This window comes from Nomascus leucogenys, chromosome X, assembly GCF_006542625.1.
Source record: "Nomascus leucogenys isolate Asia chromosome X, Asia_NLE_v1, whole genome shotgun sequence".
Taxonomy (NCBI): Eukaryota; Metazoa; Chordata; class Mammalia; order Primates; family Hylobatidae; genus Nomascus; species Nomascus leucogenys.
In genome coordinates, this window is record NC_044406.1 from 96,052,590 (window position 1) to 96,076,719 (window position 24,130).

The following is a 24,130-nucleotide window of genomic DNA, read 5'->3' on the forward strand; positions in this document are numbered from 1 at the left end:
GTCAGTAGATTCAGTAAAGAAGATGCACCCTCACCCTCATCATCCAATCCATCGAGGGTCCAGAGAGAACAAACAAGTGGAGTAAGGGAAAATTCACTCTATCTTCTTTTGCTGGAGCACCCATCTTCTCCTGCCCTTGCACATCGGAGCTTCTGGTTCTCAGGACTTTGGATTCAGCCTGAATCACACCACCGTCTCTCCTGTTTCTCCAGCTTGCAGATGGCAGATCATGGAACTTCTCGGCTTCCATAATCATGTGAGCCAATTCCCATAATAAATTCCCTCTTATCTATTTATCTATATCTATCTATCTGTCTATCTATCTCAATCTATCTATCTGTCTATCTAGCTATTTATATCCTATTGGTCCTGTTTCTCTGGAGAACCCTAATACAGCTGTGCAGCTATTTTATGATTTTTATCTGTTCCAGCTTGGCACTTTTTTTTTGTTTATAACTTCTGGTGTTCATGGAAAGCTTAACACAGTATTCCCTACCCCAAAATTACAAATATATGCTCTCATATTTTCAAGTACTTACATAGGTTTGGAGATATTTGTTTTCCTTAAGCTTTTATAGGTTTAGATTCATCTTACATTTTTTTTCATTAGATATATGCTGTCAAGCAGAGATCTAACTTTATTTTGTACTTCTGTCTTCTACATCTGTATGCCTGTGACCCTTAGGAAAATGTATCTGGGACCCACAGACATAACTGGGCAGCAAGCACTGAGTTCATCACCCCTATAATGGCCCTTCCTATCAATCGATGTGGTGGGAAAAAGTAAAATGCCTTTGCCCACCACCACCCCCTTCTGGAGCCAGATGAGAAACCAAGGGATTAGGGAGCAAAGGTACCATTAGTTCCTTCATTCTCAGTCAATGTTGAAAAGCTTTTCTGGACAGAGGAGGGGCAAATGCATTCCTAGCATAACATATACTTGCAATAGTTTGGATGTGGTGTGTCCCTGCCAAAACTCATATTGAAATTTGATCTCCAGTGTGTTAGGAGGTGGGGCCTGGTGGGAGGTGTCAGGGTCATGAAGGTGAATCCCTTATGAAGAGATTAAGGCCCTCCTGTGTAGGTGAGTTCTTCCTCTCACAGGAATGAATTAGTTCCTGTGAAAGTGGGGAGCTAATGTGAAATGTGATATACAAATTGTATCACTCTGCTTCAGAGCTCTAAAATGGAGTTGGGAAGCCATTCTCAGAAGGACTACCTATACAACCTGTGAACTTGCAAAACAGGAACTTGCCTTGAACTTTGAACTGGGCTAAACCACCACAACAACAGCATCCTGGAAAACAGCTGGATTTTGCCAGTGCTGCAAATCCTGAACAGTGACAACTAATGAACTATAGGCTCATTTACAAAGCCAGCCACCTCCACCAATGATACTTATTTCAAAACAACTTCTGTAATCACCCTCAGCATCCTTTTAAAAATTGCTACTCTGCTTCCTCCCTTTGGCAGATAATTTGGCTTCTTGCTGAATCTGTGTCTCCCAAATTGCAATTCCTAAGGCCCTAATAAATGCTTGCTGCGTTGCAGTCAGTTCTTTTGCCTCTTCTTGGTTGACGTTAAATGGTGTCAGAAGTGGGATATGATGTTACTCTCTTACTATGCATTCTGGTGCTGCCACGGATTTGAGCACTGTACCTGCAGGAACTCCTTGTGTTCCATCACCTCCCTGATAGCTCCATACTCTGCTAGTGAGTCCCCTCTTTTCCCTGACCCTCCTAACTTGGCTTGAGGTTCATATCTTTATTGGGTGTTCTTTGTTGCCAGCTGTCCACAAATGAAATTTTCCCCTTGTGGTGAGTATTCATGAGGGCTTTTGCTTCTAAGAGTATAGGTGCTGAGTCACCCCTTTCTGGGAATTTTGGTTTCTTGGTGCAAAAATTACAGTGCTTCATCTCGTGAATTTCTTTCTTGATGGACGACTATAACTGAAAGTGATTTAGAATTACAATGGCCAACCTGGTGATCTTTTGAATTTCCACAATGCATTTTCTTCCACAGTTAGAAGGACTAAAAGAAAAGACCAAATAGCCTAAGTAGGATGTCTGCTTTAATTTGGTATCTTGAGGCATCTAAAAGACTCTAGGAATCTAAACTAGTGTCTCTAAAAGATAACAATGCCAAATTAATTCAAAGACTAAATTAGAAAAAACCCAGACGCTTCTAAAAATGAAACAAATCTGGAAACAAGCACTCCTCTGTTTGTCTTTGTCTTGTGTCTCATCCCCCTCCTAGCCCTAGCTTTTCCATTTCACTGCCATTCTTGGCACCCTCTTTGCTTATATGGTAAAAACTTATTCTAAACCTGAGCAATTCCTCCTGGGCTTTCCATAAAGAGGGTTATTGGATTGAGTCACTATTGGAATAATTATACCATTGGAAATTCTAATCATTGGTGGCCAAAAGATGGATCCTTTTAGAGAGCTCTCATTCTAAACAATTACCTTATTTGTATACGTGGGAGGATCAAATTTCTTTTAAAGGACATATAGTAGTGTCATGCCTAGCCTTAGAAATTTTCTTGACTAAATTAAAGGGCAATCCTAAATCAAAGTTAAAATATTTTGTATGCTCAAACTGTCTGCTTTGGAGCCCATGCAGGATTTACCTCCCCCAACCGCCCCCCCAAAAAAAAAAACACTTTACCCTATGGTCTAGGACTGGGATTTGATGCTCTCACTGCCAGGGCCCAGGTTCGATTCCCAGTCAAGGAATCAGTCTCTGCTGATGTAAGCCCTTAAATGCAGGAAAAGAAACATTTATTGAAAAATTGGTTTGGTATTTATGTGACTCTTAACTTTTTGGGGTTTTCATTTGTTATTGATCCTCTTCCCTCCCATGAACATCTTTTGAGTTCCTGTCTTACCAACTTTCTCTTTTAATCCTTCATCTGTGGGTACATGGGATGGTCAGCTTTTGTGTGTAGACAGTCAGCTGAGAAGCTGAGATGTTAGATAATATTGCTGGACACAAATGTGGGTTGTATCCCATTTGTGGCTAGCAAAACTGTCCTTTCTTTGAGCTGTCTTTGGGATGGTTCTGGGTCTTGTGAGGAATTCTTTGCGTTTGGAAATGCCTCATGTGTCCTTGGTTAGGTCATATCCTTCGTTAAAGCTTTTTGGTTTTGGTGAGTCATTTGAAAGTCACCTTTGGGGGAAAAAAGTTCAAAAGCCAGTAATATTGACTGTTTTTCCTGAATGAAATCTGATATTTGAAAAGACACCCTTTTTATAGGAACACTATAGTCAGAAATCGGCTTAATTAAAAGTGGATTTTCAGGCTCTAATATTTTTAAAGGCCTTTCTGCTTTTTCTAGTTTAGATTCTGGTTTTGGGAATTTTTTCAGTCAACTGAAATCCCCTTTTCAATGATATGTTTGGTCCTTCTGTTTGCTCCCTTTCTTGTTGGCATGATTTTTGCTGAGAAAAAATGTAAAGCTTCATTGGTCTTTCTGGGAAACATAAAATTGGCTCCTCAAATTGGCTCCACTAAGAGTTGTTCCGTTTCCTTCCACTTCTCCTCCTCCTTCCTTTTTGTCATCTTCAATTCCATACAACAAAATCTAGAGGAGACTTCTAGCAGCCCTAAAACCCCATTAAAAGGTGCACAGAGAAAGGTGCCACACAACTCCTTTTTAAGATCTGTTTTCCTTGTGGCGCCCCAAGAGTCATGGACAGGTTCCTTTCAGATCTCAAGCTCTGGTCTCTTTTGCGTTGAGTTCCCTGGTCTCTCTGGCTTTTGGGGGTACCAAGGATTAGTTTATGCTGTGAGAGAAAACTTGACCTATGTGTGTTTGACGACTGGTGGGTCACTAGCAAGGGCTGCAGTTTTGAAGGTGGCTGACAGTGGTTATTTAGAGTGAATGGTTATTACTGCACAGGCTACTCATTTTTTTTTTGCATGTTTAAATTTTTAAAAAATGTGATTTGCACATTTGCAGGCCATGAGAACATTTGCCACTGAGGGATGACTCCTGTGGTGAATGGGCTGATCACAGAGTGGGCTAACGAGTATTGGGTCTCCCACCAACTTCTGGAAATGTCTTTGCAGCAAAGTACGCTGTGGAAGCCTTGTGCAGCCCAGTCCTGTAGGGTTTCTCTCTTTTGGAGGACAAGGGATTCAGTGTAAAAATGGGATCCTTGATTTGGGGGGATCTGGATGCTCTGCCTTCCAGCTGCTCCTGCTTTTCACATACATAAGTGTTAGGCCGTGGAAAGTGCAAATGATTTGTTGGCCCTATTCTTTAATGGGCTCTGCCCTGAGCTCAGTGGTCCAGTTGAAAAACAGAGACTAAATTAGAAGCCACCTATCTAAAAATATTAGTGCTCAAAATATGGCTTTCTGGCATTTGGTTATTTTGAAAAGGTTTCTGAATTTTCCTGGGCTCATCTGTATAATCCTATGGTTAATTCCTATTTATTTTGTGTTACATTGGTTTCCATTTTTAATCTTTCTCTAACACACCCAAACTCTTTCTTGAAAATGCTTAAATTGTCTTCCTGTGCTTTGAGATGTAAATTTTCTACCCTCTTTTCTCTAAAACTCAGTAAAAGCTTTGGCCATGTGGGACAGGTAAACTTCAACTTGTTCCATTTACAGAGGCACAATTTAATCCAACTTTCTTTTTAAACTAGTGAATTTCACCTGTCGCATGACTAATATTTTACAATCAAAGCTATACATTCTTTGTATTTTATGTATACATGTGTACATGTCTGTGTTTGTACATGAATAAATGATACTAAATTTACTTATAAATAAATGAGTACTTATAAATTAAATAACTAGGCCATATGCTTTTTAAATTCACGTGACTTTAGTAATTTTTAGTAAATAAAGCTAGTTTAAAAATTGTTGGTAAAATAAAATAGAAATGTCTTCAGAATTTTAGATATATTCACCTGAGTCTACCACTCAAACAAATGTATGCCATCTCTACTAGATGTTTTAAGGTCATAAAAGTCTTGCTTCTGTGATCATTTTGAGGCTTGCTTGATGTGTCTGTGAGCTAAAGCTGTGAACTTACATCTTTCATTTTCAGCCTTTAAATACTGGGGTCTAGACAGGTGGCCATGGTGATGCTGCAAGACATAGGTATGTCCACAGTGCGTAGGCCACAAGCTGCAGAGCAGAGCCAAGCCCAATATGGCCTCATCCTCTCTGGCCCAGCTGTGCCCCCTGGCCATGCTGGGAAGGGTCGGATCCCTCAGGCATTGTCTTCACAGCTCTGTCCTCTGTCCTGGGCTCTGCACCTGATATATATAACATTAAAATTACTTAACTCCTATGTTTTACTCTAGAAATTTGGGTTACTGAAAGTTAAAATTATAGTTAATATATGTAATTAAAACTACTGGATATAAGAGAAACAATTCTGTACACAGACTGCATAAGAAAAGTAGGATGTGTTTTGTTTATAAGAAAGACAAGTGAATGTGTTTTTTCTTCAAAGAAAAGTAATCTTTGTCTAGTTTAAAGGTGATTTAAAGGTTGTTTTTGTTGAAGGAATAAAAAAGAATGATAGATATAACTGAATGGATATAGAAAGTTGAGGAAAGAGAGAAAATGAAAAAAACTTGTAAGAGTTTATAAAAGAGTTGTGGAAATCTTATCTTACGTGGTCAGTCTAAGATTGGATAAATTTGTTTATAGAATTTTAGTAAAATTAGCTTTAGTATTAATAATACACCAATGCAAAGGTAGAATTTGATTCTCTCTTTTGAACAATATTTTTATTTAGTAATAATAAGAAACAGTAAAAGACTAGTTCAACTTTTAAGTAAATTGCAAAAAAGAGAGGAGTTTGCCTCATGCTGTCTTTATTAGGTCATTTGATTATTTAGAAAACTGTTTTCTGTCAAAGAGTAAAAGTTTTTAGCTTTGTGAAGCCTTTTAATTATCACTTTGGCTAAATGAATGACTATTATTTTATAGTGACCTGTGATCCTATTCTGATATCAAGTGTTTTAAATCTTTAATATTTGACAAACTTCCCAAAATGAAATTTAAAATTCTAAATTAAGTCTTTTTGACTTTAAACAAACTTTTAGACATTTTTAAAAGATCCTCTGAGAAGGAGTTTGATACAAGCCTGGCCAATATTGTTAAACCCTGTCTCTACTAAAAAATACAAAAGTTAGCTGGGCATGGTGGCATGTGCCTGTAGTCCCAGCTACTCAGGAGGCTGAGGCAGGAGGATCTCTGGAACCCGGGAGGTGGAGGTTGCAGTGAGTGAGATCATGCCACCTCACTCCAGCCTGAGCAGCAGAGCAAGACTCCATCTCAAAAAAAAAAAAAAAGATCCTCAGAGTTCAAGAAAACATATTAGGCTTGTTTTGTATGTTAAAATCAAATGGAAATCATTGTCCAATAAGAAATGGTGTTTAACTTTGAATTATGTTCATGGGGATGTTATTAATATGTGTTCCAAAATCGTGTGAGATTCAAAAAATCTGATATGTCCTGGTAAATTGCTGTATTCTGATGCTCTTTTTCTAAAAGGTCTTTGCAAATCTTAAAGTGTTGTGTCTTCAAGGAGGTTCATGGAAGAGGGTCTGACAGATACTCTGAAATACAGAACTCTGCTTATCACATTCAAATTATTCAACTGTACTGGGTAAAATTTTTTTAAAAACTAATTTAAAAAGCCATATTCATAAAATTGGTAACCCAACATTAAGCAGAACAAGAATTAATTACATGAGACTAACTTGATGAAGGACTGAAATTATTTTTATGACTTTTTGCTAGAACCATTGCTAATTCTTTTTATGGTTTTGTTTTCCAGAGTTAAGAATTTTTTTTCCCTCTTAAGCTATTTTTACCTTATATCAATGGGTAATGTATACTTTTGTTAACAAAATTGAGACATTTACCTTTCTCTTTACCCGATTTATCTGGAATCCACAAATTATTCATGAGTATTCTTATTTTATGGCGATATAGTTGTCTGCCTAAGTTCAATAAGAATCTGTTTTCTTCTGTGACAGGATACAATTGAGACACTGGTTATTTTACTAAGGCTTTGACTGGAATATCATATTTTTTAATGTGACCAGACTGCTTTGAGAAATCGAGATTGACTTTAAAGCCAATAGATGTGGAAAAAGACTGGCCTGGTACCTTGCCTACAGGGTTCCTGACCTTTCAGTATTTAAAGAATGTCACTTTCTGATAGGTCCAGAAACCTCAAGGTATTTTGACAACTCTAACAAGAGAAGAATTCAGCTGGGTGTGGTGGCTCATGCCTGTAATCCCAGCACTTTGGGAGGCTAAGGTCGGTGGATTGCTTGAGCCCAGGAGTTTGAGACCAGCCTAGGCAACATGGTGAAACCCTGTTTCTACAAAAAATAAAAATTAATTAGGTGTGGTGGCATGCACCTGTGAACCCAGCTACTCTGGAGGCTGAGGTGGGAGAATCACCTGAGCCAGGGAGGTCAAGGCTGCAGTGAGCTGTGATCTGGCCACTGCACTCCAGCCTGGGTGACAGAGTGAGACCCTGTCTCAAAAAAATATTTAAAAAAGAGAATTCACCCAATTCATACAAGAATTACAAGCACAAGTCTGACGGTGAAGCCTTAGCTTGGCTTCCTACACTTAAGAAGCTTTTAAAAATCAAATCTGGTATTTCTTATTTTAAAAAGTTTCAGGAGTAGGAAGGAAGAGCCTCCTGGGAAAGTGATGACTCAACTGTCCTGCTGAGAATGAGAAATAGGTATAGCTTTGGATGTGAAAAAGGTCCCAAAGCCCATTTCTTGCAGAAAGCCATAAATAGAAAGGGGGAGAGAGACCACAGTGTGTTTGGAGAACTCAAGTAGTTAAATTTAAGGTGCTACGAAACAGTAGCAAAAGAAGAGGGTAGAGACTTTGTAAGCAAAAGCCAGATTGTAAAGGACCTTATATTAATATATCATGGCCAAGCAGTGGGAAGAGCTCTGTTATCAATGCAATGTTGTGGGATAAAGTTCTCACTAGTGGGATTGGCCGCATAACCAATTGCTTCCTAAGTGTTGAAGGAACCGATGGAGATAAATCCTGTCTTATGACAGAAGGAACAGATGAAAAAAGAGTGTAAGGACAGTTAATCAGCTGGCCCATGCCCTTCACATGGACAAAAACTTGAAAGCTGGCTGTCTTGTACATGTGTTTTGGCCAAAAGCAAAATGTGCCCTCTTGAGAGATTACCTGGTGTTAGTAGACAGTCCAGGCACAGATGTTACTACAGAGCTGGATAGCTGGATTGATAAGTTTTGCCTAGATGCTGATGTCTTTGTTTTGGTTGCAAACTCCGAATCAACACTAACGAATACGGAAAAACATGTTTTCACAACGTGAATGAGTGGCTTTCCAAGCCTAATATTTTCATTCGCAGTAATCGTTGGGATGCCTCTGCATCAGAGCCAGAATATATGGAAGATGTGGGGCACCTGCTGAAGGATTTCAGGCAAGATTACAGGAATTTCAGAATTTTGAACAAATCTTTGAGGAGTGTATCTCACAGTCAGCAGTGAAAACAAAGTTTGAACAGCACACTATCAGAGCTAAACAGATACTAGCTACTGTGAAAAAAAAAACGGATTCAATAAACATGGCAGCTAAACAGAAAAGGCATTATGCAGTGAAAGAGAAGGAAGAGCAAACTGATAGACTGGACTTTATCTGAAACCAGATGAACTTTTAACACTGGATGTTAAGAAAAAAACCAAGGAGGTTACTGGGGAGGTGGCAAACAAAGTGTCATGTGCAATGACAGATGAAATTTGTCAACTGGCTGTTTTGGTTGATGAATTTTGTTCAGAGTTTCATCCTACTCCAGATATATTAAAAATATATAAAAGTGAATTAAATAAGCATACAGAGGATGGTATGGGAAGAAATTTGGCTGATCGATGCACCAATGAAGTAAGTACCTTAGTGCTTCAGTTCCAGCAAGAAATTGTTGAAAATTTGAAGCCATTACTTCCAGCTGGTATACAGGATAAAGTACATACGCTGATCCCTCGCAAGAAATTTGATCTCAGTTATAATCTAAATTACCACAAGTTATGTTCAGATTTTCAAGAGGATATTGTGTTTCATTTTTCCCTGGGCTGGTCTTCCATCGTACCTCAATTTTTGGGCCCTAGAAATGCTCAAATGGTGCTCCTAGGATTATCAGAGCCTATCTTTCAGCTCCCTAGATCTTTAGCTTCTACTCCCACTGCTCCTACCAGTGCAGCAATGCCGGATAATGCATCACAGGAAGAACTCATGATTACATTAGTAACAGGATTGGCTTCTCTTACATCTAGAACTTCTATGGGCATCGATATTGTTGAAGGAATGATTTGGAAAACTACAGGCTGGAAACTCATATCTGTTTCATTAACTACATATGGAGCTTTGTATCTTTATGAAAGACTGTCCTGGACAACCCATGCCAAGGAGAGAGCCTTTAAACAGCAGTTTGTAAACTATGCAACCGAAACACTGAAGATGATTGCTAGCTCCACAAGTGCAAACTGCAGCCACCAAGTAAAACAACAAATGGCTACCACTTTTGCTCGCCTGTGCCAACAAGTTGATATTACTCAAATACAACTGGAGGAAGAAATTGCTAGATTACCCAAAGAAATAGATCAGTGGGAGAAAATACAAAACAATTTAAAGCTCTTAAGAAATAAAGCTGTTCAACTTGAAAATGAGCTGGAGAATTTTACTAAGCAGTTTCTACCTTCACGCGATGAAGAATCCTAACGATAGAGATTGCTTTGGTGACCATGATAGAAGGAAATGAAACTTGTAAGAGCGGGACAATTGTTATTTTTCTGAAATGACTTTAAATATGAATTTTACTAACTGCACCTAAATAGCAAAGCCCTATGTAGATTCTGGTAATGATGTATCTCAGGGTATCTGTATTTTTGAAGAGTGTTGTGTCCTTAGTTTTAATTTTGGGTAAAGAAAAAACTAAAATCTGGAATTAGTTACAAGCAATAACACCAACTTATGTGACCCTTGATGGGTGGGGCTGTGAGCTCTTAATTTGTTTTTGATTCTGAAAATCTCTGCTTCCTGGCATCCAGGAGTTAGAGATTGAGCCTTTCATCTTCTTTCTCAAAACTAGTTTTTGATGCTTTCTTTCCTGGGAATAGTCACTTTTTAATTTTATTTAATAAACTGCATTGCTGGAACCACACACAAAAAAACAAAAAAAGTTTCAGCAAAGCCAACTTAAAAGGAGCATATATAACCAATCATTATTTTTGCTACACTTTATGCAAATAATCAGGCCAAGTATGGTAAGACCAAAGTTATTTTGCAAATAAATTGGCCCTACTATGATTTATCTTTGGTAAAAGTGGGAAACTGAAGACAGAAAAAGTGTGTTTCAGAAGAAAACTATAGAACATCTGTTATTAGATTCTAACCCTGACCATTATTTTTTTGAGTTTTTATTATTTGCCTACAATTTAGACTGAATCTTGAATTCTTTCCTGGCTACAAGTCTCCAAACTAACAGTTCCACATATTTCTTCCATTTTTCCAACTGAAATTGCTACTAGGTTTGTTTTTAGGACCTGCAAACTGAAGTTCATGTATAAATCACCTTGACATACAAACTACAGACCAGAAAATCCTTTCATATTGCCACTGCCTATTTCCACTTTAATTGAGGGTTTTTCAAGTCTAACATCTAGACACCTCAACTGACTGCTCTCCAGACTCCAAGGAAACTGGTTTATAGACTATTCCAAACAATAGCTGTTGTTTTTCTTCTGTTGAGAGCCGGCTTGCAATGCCATCTCCTGAAATAAGACACAACTGTTTAATTGGACTGACCTCTTCCAAGAAATAGGGGACTAGCTTAATGGGATCCTTTGTCATTCAGCTATTGACTCAATTTTTTTCTCCACAGACACCAACTCAGATTTTAGTGCGTGAAAGTCCTAGGGAAGTATCAGACAGGGGAATGCTGGGGTGCAGAAAATGATCCCCCATAATATGGCAGGTTGGCATGCTGAGTGTTTTTGAAAATTGAAAAGCCCAAGAAATTAGCCTCAGAATCAAAGTCGTTTTAACCTTGTCTTATTCTTCCCATCGAAGGGCCAGGAAGGACTCTCTGAATTTCCTTATCTGACCAAGAAAGTTCCTTTCCAAAAGAAACACAATTGTCTTCTATGCCCACCCTGAAATCTCATCTATTTCGGAAAAGAAGAATGAGGAATAACATTTAGACATGGTTTATTAAATGAATGCCTCTCCTGATATACAGCTAATTACTATAGACTAATGTGGGCCTCCTCACTTAAATAGCTCCCTTGTTACTCAAATTGATCAGTCTCTAAAGCCTTGGATACGCACTGACTTTCAACAACCTCACTCCATGGAACATAACACTCTAGAAACAAGTGCTTCCAGATCTGAGGGAAACTAATAACAAATCTGTAGCTTACCAATCAATAATTGATTTGTGATGCTGCCTCACATCAGATCTTAATCAAAACAGGGGAATGTGAAATGTGATCTACAAAATGATGTCATTCTGGTTCAGAGATGTATAATGCAGTTGGGAAGTCACTCGAAAAAGTACTACCTGCACAACCTGCAACCTTGTGAAACAGGAACTTGCTTGAACTGTTTTTTTTTTTTTTTTTGAGATGGAGTCTAGCGCTTGTCACCCAGGCTGGAGTGCAATGGTGCGATCTCGCCTCACTGCAACCTCCACCTTCCAGGTTCAAGCTATTCTCCTGCCTCAGCCTCCCAAGTAGCTGGGATGACAGGCACTCACCACCACACCCGACTGATTTTTGTATTTTTTAGTAGAGACAGGGTTTCACCATGTTAGCCAGGTTGGTCTGGAACTCCTGACCTCCAGTGATCCTCCTGCCTCAGCCTCCCAAAGTGCTGGGATGACAGGCGTGAGCCACTGTGCCCGGCCGCCTGAACTTTGAACTGGGCTAAACCACCACAACCACAATATCTTGGAAAACAGCTGAATTATCCCAGTGCTGCAACTCTTGATCAGAAACAACCAATGAACTACTCAGGCAGCCACCTCCACAAATGATAATTCTTTTGAAACAACTTGGGTAATCATCCTCATCATCCTTTTGAAAACCCTTACTTCCCTTCCTCCCTTTGGAAGACATTTTGGCTTCTAACTGAATCTGTGTCTCCTGAATTGCAATTCCTATGACCCCAATAAATGCCTTATCTTACTGCTTTGCAGTCTAGTCTTTCATCTCTTCTTGGTTGTGCCAAAGTTGCAGATACCAGGATGAAATCACTTTTGTTCAATCCAGACAAAATAATACCAGGAAGGACCAAAGGAGAGGAGGCATATGCTTACATGTCTGAGATAAGAACCATTTTCAAGGACTTTCTAAAAACCCTTTACATATCTCCTACTTTGATGAGGCTTATCACTAGACATTCTTTAGGACTGCAATAATTCCAATAAGATGTTCTCAGAAGAACAGTTCTCCAGTAATTGCATCTCCACCAACAAACTGACAACTCTGGTATTGAACCTGGGGAACCAATGGACTCTTTTTCTATGCAGCTTATGTAAGTCTTTTTTTGCTCATAAAAGCTCCCCTTCCCCTTCCCTCCCTGAAAGTACTGGTGACTTGTGATTCCATGCATTTTCAATTATAACCCCTATTTCTTTTTTTTTTTCCTATTTCTATTTCTGAGTAAACCCAACATAGAGGTAATTTTCTCTAGTGTTATTTTTTTTAGATTAACAGTTGACATTCAAAAGAGTCTAGCTTCCTCTGTTCTTCTTTCTTGCTTCCTTTCTCATCATGTGATCTCTTAGCACATGCCCACTTCCCTTCCATTTTCTGCCATGAGTAGAAGCAGCCTGAGGCCCTAACCAGATACAGCTGCTCAATCTGGAAGCATCCAGCCACCAGAATTATGAGCCAAATAAGCCTCTTTTCTTTATAATTTACTCAGCCTCTGGTATTCTGTTATAGCAAAACTAAATGGACTAAGAGAGAAAGTTGGTGCCAAGGAGTAGGGCGTTCTTATAAACACACCTGAAAATGGGTAAGTGGCTTTGGAACTGGGCAATGGGCAGAAGTTGAGTTTGAAGGTACAGACTAGAAAAAGAAAATATTACAGTGAACAGAGCATTAAAGACAGTCCTGGTGGGGGCTTAGAAAATGAGCTAGAACTTATTAGGGATTGGTTAGGTGGTTGTAACCAAAATGCTTATGGAAATATGAACAGTCAAGGCCAATATGATGAGGTCTCGGATGGACATGAGGAATATTTATTTGGAAACTGGAACAAAGGTCATCATTTTATATAGTTGCAAAGAACTTGACTGCATTGTGTTTATGCCCTAGGGTTTTGTGGAAGGCTGAATTTAAGATTGATATAATAGCATATCTTGTGGAAGAAATTTCTAAGCAGCAAATTGTTCAGGCTGCTGCCATGGTTACTTCTAAGTGTTTATGGTGATTTGCTAGAGAAACTGGAAACAGAACAGAAGGATTTGGAAAACTCACAACCTGGCTGTGTAATAGAGAACTTTCAAAAGAGCACTTTCAGAAAGAGCACTTTCAAAACAGCACTTTCAAAAGAGGAATCCAAGGGAATGGCAGACTTGCTAAAGAGATTAGCATGTCTAAAAGGGTGCCAGGTGTTAATGGTCAAGACAATGGGTGAATAACCGGAAGACATTTTAGAACTTTAAGGCTGCCCTTCCCATCACAGGCCCAGAGACCTAGGATGATAGAATTGTATTGGAGGAGAGACTTGGAGGGCTGCTGCTCTGGTGACCTCGGGACACTGGTCTGTGCATCCTGACAACTCTGGCTGGAGCAGCCATAGCACAAGTGGCGCCACATGCAGCTCATGCCCCTGCTCCAGAAAGCACAACTGGGAAGCCTTGGCAGCATTCATGTCTATGTGGTACTCATTTTGTATGCATGCAGAATATGAGAGTAATGGAAGCATGGTGGCTTCCACCTAAATTTCAGAGTATGCATCAGAAAGCCTGGGAGCCAAGGCAGAAAGTTGTTGTAGTGCAGAGCCACTACAACAGTAGACAGAGCCTGTACTAAGGCAATGCTAACCAGAAATGTGGAGTAGGAGATACCACAGTAGGTCCCCATGAGGGTAATGAACAATGGAGCTGCAGGGTAGGGCTACAACCTGGACCCCAGAATTTTAGAGCCACCGGCAGCGTGCAACCTCGGCATAGAAAAGCCACGGTCATTTGACTCCAACCTGTGAGAATAGCTACGTGGGCCATGTCCAGCAAAACCATGAAGGCAAGGCTGCCTGATGTCTTAGGAGTCCCCCCCTCACACCAGTCTGCCCAAGATGTAGGACACGGGGTCAAAGGAGATTATTCTGGAGTGTTAAGTTTTAATATCTGTTCCACTGGGTTGTACTTGTATGAGGCTTATCATTTCTCTCTTTTGGCCTATTTCTCGTTTGTGAAATGGGACTGTTTACCAAGCGTTTGTCCTACTGTTGTATCTTAGATGTAAATAGCTTCTTTTTACTTTCATTTGTTTATCTGTTTATTTTTTAGGGATGGGTTCTTGCCGTGTTGCCCAGGCTGGTCTCAAACTCCTGGGCTCAAGCAATCCACCTACCTTGACCTCCCAAAGTGCTAGGATTACAGATGTGAACCACCATGCCCAGCCTACTTGTTTTTGATTTTACAAACTCATAGCTGGACTTTGGACCTTTGAGTTGGTGCTGGAACAAGTTAATACTTTTGGGACAATTGAGATAGAATGATTGTATTTTGCATGTGAGAAAGACATGCATTTTGGTAGGGCCACAGGTGGAATGCTGTGATTTGGATGGGGCAGCTCCATCAGAACTTCTGTTGAAATTTGATCCCCAATGTGGTGGTACTGGAAGTGGGGCCTAGTAAGAGGTGTTTGGGTCATGGGGTTGAATCCCTCATGAATACATTCATTCCCTCCCACAGGGGTTAGTGAGTTCTCCCTCTTACAGAAATAGATCAGTTCCCATGATATCGGCTTGTTAAAATGTCTGACTTCCTTGGTCTCTCTTTCTTGCTTCCTCTCTCACCATGTGATCTCTTGGCACATGCCCACTCTCCTTCCATTTTTTGCCATGAGTGGAAGCAATCTGAGGCCCTCACCAGATCCAGTTGTTCAATCTTGAACTGTCCAGCCACCAGAATCAAGAACCAAATAAATCCCTTTTCTTTGTAAATTACCCAGCCTCTGAGATTCTGTTATAGCAACACTAAATGGACTAACAATACTGCCCACTGTCAGGCCTCTGAGCCCAAGCTAAGCCATCATATCCCCTGTGACCTGCACGTATACATCCAGATGGCCTGAAGCAACTGAAGATCCACAAAAGAAGTGAAAATAGCCAGTTCCTGCCTTAACTGATGACATTCCACCATTGTGATTTGTTCCTGCCCCACCCTAACTGATCAATTGACTTTGTGACAATACACCCTCCCCGCCCTTGCAATAATGTACTTTGTGACATTCCACCACCCTTGTGAATGTACTTTGTATGATACACCCTCCCCACCCTTGAGAAGGTACTTTTTAATATTCTCCCCCACCCTTAAGAAGGTACTTGGTAATATTCTCCCCACCCTTGAGAATGTACTTTGTAAGATCCACCCCCTGCCTGCAAAAAATTGCTCCTAACTCCACCGCCTATCCCAAACCTATAAGAACTAATGATAATCCCACCACCCTTTGCTGACTCCTTTTTCAGACTCAGCCCACCTACACCCAGGTGAAATAAACAGCCTTGTTGCTCACACAAAATCTGTTGGTGGACTCTCTTCACACGGACACACGTGACACCCACTCCCAAATGTCTGTCTTTCCCTTAGATCTCTTCTCTGAGCTCAAATCTCATATATCCAACTGTTTGATTGCCATCTCTTCTTGGATGGATAATCGCCGTATCTAACTTAAGATGCTCAGAATTAAACCTACCATCTCCCCTTCAAACCTGCCCCTCCCCAGTGTGTGGCATCACTGTTGCTCATTCAGAAACCTGGGAATCCACCTTAACACCTTCCCTTCCCTCATTTTCCACATCCAATCCATTATGAACTCCTGTCAGTTTATATCTCTATAACACATCTCAAAAATTTCTACAGTTGATCTTCCCTATTCACAGATTCTATATCTATGAATTCACCTACTTGCTAAAATTTATTTGTAAGCCCAAAATTAACTTTTCCAGCATTTTCAAGATCATTCCCAGACTAGTGCAGGGAGGTGAAAAACGTGAGTCAACTGACATTCACATTCCCAGCTGAGATGAAAAAGGGCAATGCTCTGCCTTCTTGTTTCAGCTTTCATATTGTAAAGAAGGATCTTTTCTGGAGTCTATTTAATGCCACTTTTTTTCACATTTTTGTGCTTTGGTTAATGACTTCACTGTTTTAAATGATCCTGAAGCATAGTACTGAAATGCCTTCTAAATATTGCTAACTAAGCAAAAGAAGGCCATGATGATAGAAAACACATGTATTAGACAAGCTTCATTCAGGCATGAGTTACAGTTATCTTGGCTGTGAGTCCAATGTGGATTAATCAACAGTATATGTTAAAGCAGATGTTTTAAAACAGAAACACACACAAAACAAAGTTATATATTTATCAGTTGAAAAAAAATTTGAGATCAGACGCTGGTAGAAACCTGTTTCCCAAATGGTTTGGTATTCATTAATGCCATATTCACAGCCACTTTGTAGAACATAACTACCACAAATAATGATAATCAACTATGCTTCACTCAATTTCTACAGCCTCTACCCTAGATCAAGCCACATGAAATCATCATCTCTTGTCTAAATTGCTGCAGTGTCTTCTAGAATGAAATCTTTGATTCTACTCTTGTACTACTAGTGCCCATTCTCCACACATTAGTCAGGGTGGCCTTCTGAAATATTAAATCATTTTATGTTATAATACTTCCCTCACTAAACCACTGGGGGAAAGTATCCAGTTGTGCTTAGAGTGAAATACAAATTCCTTACTGTATTAGGGTTCTCCAGAGAAACAAAACCAGTAGGATAGATATGTACAAAGGGATTTATTATGGGAATTGGTCTACATGATTATGGAAGCCAAGAAGTCCCACAACCTGCTTTCTGCAAGTGGGGAACCAGGGAATCCAGTGGTGTAATTTGGTTAAGTTTCAAGGCCTGAGAACCTGGGGTGGGGAGAGAGTCACTGGTATAAGTTCTGGAGTCCAAATACCCGAGAACAAGGAGCTTCTATGTCCAAGGGCAGGAGGATACGGATGTTCCAGCCCAAGAAGAAAGTGAATTTGCCCTTTTTCCACCTATTTGTTCTCTCTGGACCCTTAATGGAATAGATGATGTCCGCCTACATTGGTGAGGGTTGATCCACTTTAGTCAGTTTACTGATTCAAATGCTAATCTCTTCCAGAAACACCCTCAAAGACACTCCCAGAACCAATGTTTTATCAGCTATCTGGATATTTCTTAACCCAGTCAAGTTGACACATATAATTAACCATCACACTTACCATGGCCTATAAGGCCCTGCATAATGTGGCCCCTGCTTGTCTCTGCATCATAAAATTTCTCTCTTACTCTGCTTTAGCCACACTGGGCTTATTGCTCTTTTTTGAATGTACTGAGCCCAGTTGCTCATCAGGGTCTTTGCATTTGCTCCAACCTCTGCCTAAACCTTTTGACCATCTCCTTGAATGGCTGACTTCTCAACTTTGAGAGCTTAGCTAAAATTTCTATATCCTCAGAGAAACCTTCTCTGACCACTCTGGCTAAAGTAACCTATCAAGTATTCATGGTTACAGCACCCTGTTTCTTTCTTCAGAAGAAGTATCACAATTCATAATTACATATTTGTTTATTAGTGTAACCCAACAGTTGCATTCACGTCAGACTCCTTCCAGATTATGCAGGCTCAATTCACGACTTTGAAAATTTTGCTCTTACTCAGAGCCCTGAGTACTCTCATATTTAGAGGATGATGGGAAATTTTGCTTGGCTGTTTCCATTAAGGAGTCTTTTAGCCAGCACCATATCCATAGCACATGCACTCCTAGAAGTCCCCCTTTTTACCTCCCTCTTGTCTTCCTTTTCAACCCCTTTCCCCTCATTTCAACATGCAATTATATCCTGTGCTTGAAATAGTCCCATTTTTACTCCGTCTTCAACTTCTGTGAAAAGATAACAGTTTTAAGATAGGAAGTTATAGTTTTATTTTTTCCTCATTTCCCCTATTTCCCTTCTCTGTTTATTTAAGCAAGTAGTCAACCTTATGCCCCTATGTTTCAGGGAAAAAACGGGTCAGAATGCTTTTCCTGACTCCCATTATTATGTCAGACTGCCAGGGAAATCTTCAACTTAGAATTCGCCTTTCAATTCAGCCGACTGCAGCTGAGGCTGTCATCCCACATTGAGCTCCTTCCAACACAAGGCAGTTTAGGCTTCCCTCTGAACGTCAAGAAATAATGAGTAAAGCTAGTGGCATTCCTCTTGCCAGTGTGAGGTGACAGAATTCCACCGGTGTATTACATAGGATCCTTGGGATCTCTTCCAAAAAGTCTTCTTTGTGGGAAATATTTTCCAGTGAATGCATCCAGTCCATTTGAAAATTTTTTCTTAAGTATCCTTGATTATTTGGAGCCAAACGGCAACCAGTTAACTAGTTCTAGCATTTGCTCCATTCCCCAAAACACTGCACTTAGCACTCTGGAACTTTATTTCTTAGGCTATAATATCTGCTGCTATACTATATCTAAGGGACACCATAGTATCCTACAAATGGACTGTTCATTAGTGATAGTTTTTGCCATTCCCATGAGAAGAACTTTCTTATGCCAGTAGAGTAAGTTCACATCTTTCTTACCACCAACAAGGCTACTTCTTTCCTTCCCACTACTGAATACAACTCGAATATTATCCACTGAGCTTTGCACTAATTCTCTATCCTCATTTGGTGAAATAGTGGTCGGTTTAGGATTAAAGGTTTCATGGCTGAAACTTTTAGCAAAGCCTTTCAAGACAGTATCTGTGTGTAGTATAGAGGCCATATTTGAATCCTCGAAAGGCTAAAATGTCCATTGACTAGTTGGTCGTTGGCATCATGTAGTCTGCCCACACCTAGAATTTTTACACCTGTACAAATCAATTGTACACAGGCACTGGGGCAATGTGGCAGAAACTAATAGTTACCACCCTCACTCCCACCCCACCTTCTGAATATATCCACTCTTCACTTCTTTCTTTAAATATAGAAACCCTAAGTTTTACTTGGCTCCTCAGATGAAGACTACATTTCCCGACCTCCCTTGCACCTAGGTTGAGGTCATGTTACTGGAATGAAGGCAGAGGTGATGTATTCAAACTTCTGAAAGGCAGCTTTAAGAGGAAGAGATATATGGATATGACGGTAAGAGCTGGAGAAGCCATCTTAGATCACAGGAGGGAAGCTGTGTGAACGCTTTATCTCCATTTCCCCTCATTTTGACTTTTGTTTCTGTCATCATGCACTTTTAATTTGGCATATATTTGGAATCTCACAAGATATTATTTTTATGGTTTTATAAGTTGAAATTAATTTGGATTTATCATTTTCATTACTATTTATCCTTCCTGCATTTCTATGTTTCCATTTAGGAAAATTTTCCTTCTATCAAAGAATAGCCTTTACTATTTTTGTTGTTGCTGTTGTTGAGATAGAGTCTCGCTCTGTCGCCCAAGCTGGAGTGTAGTGATCTTGGCTCACTGCAACCTCCACCTCCCAGGTTCAAGTGATCCTCCCGCCTCAGCCTCCCTAGTAGCTGAGACTACAGGCATGTGCCACCATGCCTGGCTAACTTTTGTATTTTTAGTAGAGACAGGGTTTCACCATGTTGGCCAGGCTGGTCTCTAACTCCTGACCTCAGGTGATCCACCTGCCTTGGCCTCCCAAAGTGCTGGGATTACAGGCATGAGCCAATGCACCCGGCCCTAGTATTTCTTTTAGCATGGATCTGCCAGTGACAAATTCTCTCGGGTTTTGTTTGTTTGGAGAAGTCTTTATTTTACCTTCCTTTTTAAAGAGTATTTGACTATATATATTATAGAATTCAAGGTTGGCAGTTATTTTTCAGTACTAAAGGTAGCACTTTGTCTTCTGGCTTCCATTATTTCTTTTGAGAAGTCAGCCAATATCTTACTATTGCTCCTTTGAATGTAATGTGTCTTTTTTCCTCCAGATGCTTTAAAATTTTTTTTTAGTTTTCAGAAATTTGAATATGATGTACCTAGGTGTGATCCAGATTCTCACCCTTTTGCTGTACAGCAAGAGTTAGCAAATGCCTTAAGAGTTAAAGCAGTGGGTCAGGTTTCTGTGGTCCCCTTTTCTCTAACTTCTTGGATTCTCAAAACCTGACTATTTTGACAGCTTTTGATGACTCCAAATAGATTGCTTTTCTAGTAGTTCCAACTGACTCACCCACTTAAATCAGACCTGCTGGATCTGAACACATCTGTGCCCACTACCTCAATAACGCCCGCTGTCACTTTCAAGAACTTCAGGCTGAATCACCTTCTGCCAGATATGGAAGACTCTACAGACTCACTACAATGTTCAAACTTGTCTGCTCTTCTAAGGGACTGTTGGCTCACACGATAACCAAAACATAATAGTTATTGGAGACTCACTCTATGGTTCATCTTGGCACAAACCTTCCACCATTCCACCACATCAGTGGTTCTCAACCCTGGCTGTACATTAGAATCATCTGGAAAGCTGTTTAAACATATCAATGGTGGACTCCTTTCAAAGACTCTGAATTAATTGGTCTAGGCTAAATATCCTCACCTGCGGTCCCACTGGCCTCAGGGAGAAAGACTGCAGTTGTGGGAAAGAAGTTGGACTGCACCTGAGGAATTGTACCCATTATTTCTTTTTTCATTTTTCTTCTTTTTTCGAGACAGGGTCTTACTCTGTTGTTGAGGCTGGAGTGCAATCGCATGATCATGGGTCACTGTGGCCTGTATAAAATAATAAAACAAATGTCTCATTTTGGTGTTATAAAAAGAAGCAAATTGCAAGTCAGGAGACTGTGATCAATTAAAGTGTTCTAAGGTCTTTCTGTTGATTGGGATGGGGTGAAAACATTACCTAATTTTAGCCTTTTTTGAGGTAAATATGCCTGGTAAAATTTCAGAACTAACCACTAAAAGAACAGAAATTTAATATAAATTCCAAACCAATCGAGGAAAAAATAATTTTTAAATGAACAGTAATAGCAATAAAATCAATCCCTCCAAACAAGGTGAGAGGAGAAAAGGAGGGATGAACATAAAAAATTAAAGCTCAAATACTTGGATAACCACAATGGTAAAAGAGATTGTCAAACTGAATTTTAAATTTTAATTTTAAATTTTGAATTTTAAATGCAGCTATGTGCTATTTGCAAAAGACCCATCTGAACTAAAATAACACGGAAAAGTTGAAGATTAAACAGCTGGGAAAACATATACCAAACAAATACTAACAAAAAGAAAACTGGAATTGCTATGTTAATATTCAAAAAACTAAACATTAGGACAAGAAGCAGTATTAGGGATACAGGGGACCACTACATAATTATAAAAGATTAAATCCACTAGGAAGATATAGCAATCCTAAACCTATGCATATATCAAATTAAGTAGTTTTGAAATATATGAAACAAAATTGATAAAATTACAGGAAGAAATGGACAAATCCACCATCAAAGTGGAAAATTTCATGCTACCTCTCTCAATTATTAATTCAAAAAGACAAAGAATCAGTAAAGATATAAGATTTGAAGAACACGCCGGGCGTGGTGGCTCACGCCTGTAATCCCAGCACTTTGGGAGGCCAAGGTGGGTGGATCACGAGGTCAGGAGATCGAGACCATCCTGGCTAACACGGTGAAACCCCGTCTCTACTAAATATACAAAAAATTAGCCGGGCGTAGTGGCGGGTGCCTGTATTCCCAGCTACTCGGGAGGCTGAGGCGGGAGAATGGCGTGAACCCAGCCGGTGGAGCTTGCAGTGAGCCAAGATCGCGCCACTGTACTCCAGCCTGGATGACAGGGCAAGACTCCGTCTCAAAAAAAAAAAAAAAAAAAAAAAAAAAAGATTTGAAGAACACAATTAACAAGGTTAATATCATAAACGTATATTAAACACATGAATTTAAAAAAAATTATGTACAAGACATTTTCAACAACCCCCAAAATAAGTATCATACAGATCACATTCTTTGACCATCAAACTATTCATTTAGAAATCAATAACAATAGAAAAACATCTCCCATTAATTTGGAAAATGTTTTATTCTAGATAATTCATAGATCAAAGAACAAACATCTTTAGATTTTAGAGAAATATACATCAAAGCCACAATGAGATGCCACTTCATACCCATTAGTATGACTATAATAAAGAAAAGACACAATAATAAGTGATAGTGAAAATGTGGAGAAATTAGAAGCCTCATACATTGCTATTTGTGCAGGAACTTTGGAAAAGGGTTTGGCAATTTCTTCAAGTGTCATCATACAGTTACCATATGACTCAGTAATACCAATCTTAGGTGTACACATAGGAGAATTGAAAACATGTCCACAAAAATACACAAATGTTCATAGCAGCATTATTCATTTAACAGCGTAAGGTTCGAAATAACCCAAATGTCTATCAACTAATGAATAAATAAATTAAGTACTGTGTATCCACACACTGGGATATTATTTAGCCATAAAAAGAAATTAAATCTTGGCTCTAAATCTTATTTTGGACCACAGCATCTTACCAGTACCAACATGTAAGTGCTGCCTATAACAAGTGAAGGACCCTTGATATATCTTATCAAGCTCAGCCCGTGTGTGTGTGTGTGTGTATGTATAAACACACACACATATATCTCACAGCTAATTGGAGGAGAGAGGGGTAGAGCCAGTATGCTTACTAAATCATATTAATATTTAGGATCAACACATTCAGATTCAGTAACTATTCAAACCCTGAGCTTTCACAGATCAATGATGCTTGCTCCTGCTGCAGGGATATTTGAGTCCTTCCACCTTCCTTAACACTGCAAGATCGATGATCTGGACAGAAACTCTTGACTTCATTGTAAAGATAGCCCTCATAGCAGATCCAGTCCATAGTGATGGCCTATGCCATCACTGAGGAAAGAGAGAGAGCACATTATGCCCACAAACAGACTGAGGTAATGAGACTTTCTACTCTTATCCTAAAGAATGTGTTTGTGTGGTATGTGAATTCATATAAAGTTTTACTTTAGATAGACTAGGTAATTTTATGTTGGACAACACTGTGTTACATTGAATAATTGTATAATAATTATAATTTGAAAGACTATCTCTAATTGGTTTAACTTAACTACATCAAAATGTTGAGTGAATGTAGTAGGTGATAGACCTACCTACTTAAGGTATTAGACCCCATAACTTTGAATGCTGAGTATACAGGTGTCTTCAGTTTGTAAAAATTCATGGAGCCATATCCTTATGGTCTGTGTACTTTTGTATCTATCTTCTACTTTAACAAAAATTGTATGTGTGTGTATATATATATATACATACACATATATATACATGCATATACATATATATATATACACATGTATATATATACCAACACACATAGATTTGGAAATATATATAGGTATATGTATTTATGTGTGTGCATATTATATCCTTTTCCCAAACTAAGCAAAAAGCCTAGATGATTTTAAATGTTCATTCTATCAAACTTTGAAGAAACAGACTATCTAATTTTATACAAAGTCTTCCAGAGAATAGAAAAAGGGGAGAATCTACTCCAACTCATTCTATGAGGTAGGTATAACTTTGATGTCAAAACCAAATTAAGCTGAATGAGAAGGACAATTATAAGTCATCCTTCCTCATGAGTATAAAGGCAAACATTGTAAACATAGATATTAGCAAACTGAGTGTAGCAGTTGATAAAAAAGATAATATACCATCAGCAAATTGAGTTATCCCAGCAATTCAAGGGTAGTTTAATGATAGGAAATCGATAAAATGTTATTCATGCTAAAAACTGACTGAAAGAAAAATAAATCATGATTAATTCAATAAGAGCAG

General features: G+C 39.1%; 1 pseudogene; it reads left to right on the forward strand.

Annotated features, from left to right (window-relative positions):
* The first annotated feature begins 748 nt into the window (after positions 1–748).
* On the forward strand, positions 749–9,756 carry LOC100587258 (annotated as a pseudogene).
* The last annotated feature ends 14,374 nt before the right edge of the window (positions 9,757–24,130 follow it).